Genomic DNA, 3,971 nt, shown 5'->3' on the forward strand with positions numbered 1-3,971 from the left:
AAGGGCTTGAGCTCAATCCCTGGTTCTGAAAAAAAAAAAAAAGACGAAGAAGAGCATGGAGTGAACTATTTCAAGTCCTACAAGAAAACAAATTTAAACCCAGACTGAAATACCCTGCAAGACTCTCTTCCAAGTTTAATGAATAAGTAAAATGCCTTCATGACAAAGAACAACTAAAGAATTTGATGATAACAAAGCCAACCCTACACAGAGTACTAAAAAAACTTTATAAAGTGATCAAAATGACCAGGAGACAAAGACATACAAAAACTTGAAAAACACACACTTGCACACTTGAAATCTCTGAAATGACAGCAACTGAAGTAAAGAAACAAGTCCATCAAACTATAGATGAAATAAGATCAGAAATAATCTCCCAGGTTCAGAAAAAAAGGACAACAATCATGGAAGAATTGCTCAGCACAACTAAAGAAGACATAGATAGAAAATAGAGGAGAATAGAAAAATGATGGAAGCACTGAATAAACAATACAGCAAAGAACTAGAATGCACGAAACAGATTCAAACAGATATCCAAGAGATTAAGAACTCCTCTCACAGCTGGCAAACCATTTAAATGAAAATGAAGATAGACTTTCAGACCTGGAAGACAGTGTTGCAGCTAATGAACGTGAAATAAGAGATCCTTAAAACTAACAAGGAACCAGGAAATAACAATTCGGCAGTTGTAAGATGATGCAAAGAAAAATAATATAAGAATAATGGGTATCAGTGAAGCAGTGGGAGACAGCACAAATGACAGAAAAAGACTATTTGCAGAAATAATAGCAAAAAAGCAAAAAAATTCTTTTTTCTTTTCTTTCTTTCTTTTTTTTTTTTTTTTTTTTTTTTTGGTGGAACCAGGGATTGAACTCAGGTCCTTGTGCTTGCCGTGGAAGCACTTATTCCATTGAGCCATCTCCCCAGTCCCTAGAAAATTTTCCAAATGTGAAAAAAAGAGACTGACATACAGGTAAGTGAGGCATATAGAACTCTACACAGTCATAATCATAATGAATATACACATAGACACATAAAAATCAAGGTCTGGTGGCACGGCAATCGTGGAGAGACGATCTGAACTGATGACACTGGGTCACCAGAGCACCCTAGCTGCAAGGAGTATTAACAGGAACCTCTGCAGTAGTGTAAAAGCTTGCACAATGCAATGTGAAGCCAGGGACAGAGGGGAAGAAAGTCTACAAACTGCTTTCAAGAAATTAATAGTGGATGCATCAGGGTCCATTGCATCACTGTCTGTTGGAGACAGTACAAGTGTTACAGCATCAGTCAGAGCAGCAGTAGATGATGCCAAACCTAAAACCACATGTCCATCTAAAGACAGTAGACATGTGTCTACAAGGAGGTTTTCACGAGGAGCCGTGAGAACCCAGAGTTGTCAATGTTCTAAGTCTCCTGCCCTTCATATGAAATCCAAAATTCATATATTGCAGTACAATAGCATCTACTTCCAGCAGCCAGCTCAAACATAGAAGCCAGACTGATGCACCTGATGGTAGCAGTGGGCTGGGAATTTCAACTCCTAAAGAACTGAGTGTGGGAGAAAGCTGTACTTCTCTCAATGCTCATCATACAGGGACAGTTGTTGAGCTTTTGAGAACTGCGGTTCCCAGGCTCTTATCGGAGATTAAGACCGATGACTCCTCTGATGCTCTCCAAGTCTCTCAAGCAGCTCTCAAGGCCAATGATCTCTCTGACTTTCAGTCTGTTTCCAAGTTAAACCAGGGCAAGCAATGCGCCTGTGTAGGCAAGGAGTGCCAGTGTAAGAGATGGCATAACATGGAAGTATACTCCTTCTCAGGCCTGCAGAATATCCTTCTCCTGGTCCCAGAGCGAATTTCCACACTAGAGGACTACTCTCAGTTGCTTCACACGACAGCTCTCTCTGGCTCCCCACCCCCATTCCTGTTTTGAGCAAGCTTGAGTCTATGTGGATGATGTGACCATTGAGCACTTATCAGGCTACATGGAGTATTACCTGTATATTCCCAAGAAAATGTCTCGCATGGCAGAAATGATGCACACTTGCTTGCCAGAAGCTAATTCAAGTGCTTTAAACCAATGAAAGGTTGTCAAAGAGATTTAGTTAATGGCAGACATTGTGGCCACTTTGTGAGAAGACATCTCTTTCTGCTCACTGTGCTTGCAATAAAAACTTTTCTTGGCATCTTAATTAAGTTCATTCTTTAAATTTACTTTCTGACTTCTTCCATACCCAGGCAAGCAGATCAGAGAAAATGTCTCTCATCTAGAGTGTTCCTGGGGGATGAAGGAACAGTTGCTGGAGATGTGAAGCAGTGGGTTTTTGGTGAAAGCTTTTGTAAAACAGTGGTTTTTTCAGATCTGTTTAAGGGTTGGTGGCCAAGGAAAATCTAGTGTAATTTTATAACTGGATCAAACATTTTCATGTTGTAGTTGCCAGCTCAGAATATTAGAAGTTGTAAGACTGATTTCAAGCCATGTCTGATTTAATGTGGGATTTGCATCATTAAAGGTTTTTTATGTTGTCAAGTTAGCGATCTGAGGTTTAGATTCAGTTTGAATAGATGAGCTGGCTGCCCTGTATTGTGGGAGTCATGAACCATCACTAAATAAAGCCCTGCTGGTGCATCTCACCCGGAAAGAAAAATCAAGATCTCAGAAATTCAGCAAAAGAATAGATAAAAAAGCTGCTAGAGAAAAGAAGCAGATCACTTATAATGGAAAGCCCATCAGAATCACTGCAAATTTCCCAACACAAAATATCAAATCAGGAAGAGCATGAAGTGAAGTATTTCAGGTCATGAAAAAATAAATAAATAAATTCCAAGACCCAGTCCTAGGCCAGGCCTGGTGAGTGTGTGGGAGAGCTTCCGGCTACCCTGGCTGGTGGGACCTACTGGTCGAAACCCAGGCACAGCATGGGTGAGACCCTCTTCCACCCCCTTGGAATACCCCCCACCACTCAGCAGCTCCTGCCCTACCCCACCCACCGAGTAGGAATTTCTGCCTAATTTCAGTAACCCCCAGACCCAGTCCTAGCCCAGCCCAATGAGTGTGTAGCAGAACTTCCGGCTACCCTGTGCCAGCGCGACCTACTGGTCCCAGCCCAGGCGCAGCGTGGGTGAGACCCTCTTCCACCCCCTTGGGATGCCCCCCACAACTCCACAGCACCTCTCCTACCCCGCCCGCAGAGCTGGAATTTCTGCCGCATTCTGGGAACCCCCAGACCCAGTTCTAGCCCAGGCCCAGTGAGTGTGCGGGAGAGCTTCTGGCTACCCTGAAATGGTGGGACCTACTGGTCTCAGCCCAGGCACCGCATGAGTGACACCCTCTTTCACCCTCTTGGGACACGCTCCATCACTCTGCAGTACCCCCCCCCCACATCCTGCCCACAGAGTAGGAATTTCTGCTGCATTCCAGGAACCCCCAGATCCAGTCCTAGTTCAGGCCCAGTGAGTGTATGGGAGAGCTGCCTCTTCCCCCTACTCTACCTTGTCCCCTCCAAACTCATCTCAGGCCTGGCAAACAGGCCTGCAGAGAGTGTAGAGGACAGAACAACCCAGCTAGTCCAGGAGCAGAACATACGGCCAGAGGGGCACAACATGTTCACCCCCAAGGGCACAACACATTCACCCCCAAGCAGCAGGAAGGAACTGAGCAAAGCAGCCAGACCCAAGCCAGGCAAACCTGGATAAATCCAAACTTTGTAGATCTGCACCTGAACTTCAGTAGGTGCTAAGGTTATAACTGCAACAAAGATCTACAACAAAAGTCAGAAGACAGCGCTATACTAAATGACAATGAGAAGAAGGAAAATACAATCTCAGAACCCAAGCCTACCCACAAGTGCAGAGGACACTGACACAGAACAAATTGGGAATCACACAGCTGAAACCAATGAATCAACAGTTTCTGAAATAAAGAAACAGCTGCAGAAAGGTATAGAGGAACTCAGATTGGAAACAAAA

General features: G+C 43.9%; 1 pseudogene; it reads left to right on the forward strand.

Moving 5' to 3' along the window:
- The first annotated feature begins 1,087 nt into the window (after nt 1-1,087).
- On the forward strand, nt 1,088-2,086 carry LOC101588780 (annotated as a pseudogene).
- The last annotated feature ends 1,885 nt before the right edge of the window (nt 2,087-3,971 follow it).

This window comes from Octodon degus, unplaced genomic scaffold (assembly GCF_000260255.1).
Source record: "Octodon degus isolate 3935 unplaced genomic scaffold, OctDeg1.0 scaffold00001, whole genome shotgun sequence".
NCBI classification, from domain to species: domain Eukaryota; kingdom Metazoa; phylum Chordata; class Mammalia; order Rodentia; family Octodontidae; genus Octodon; species Octodon degus.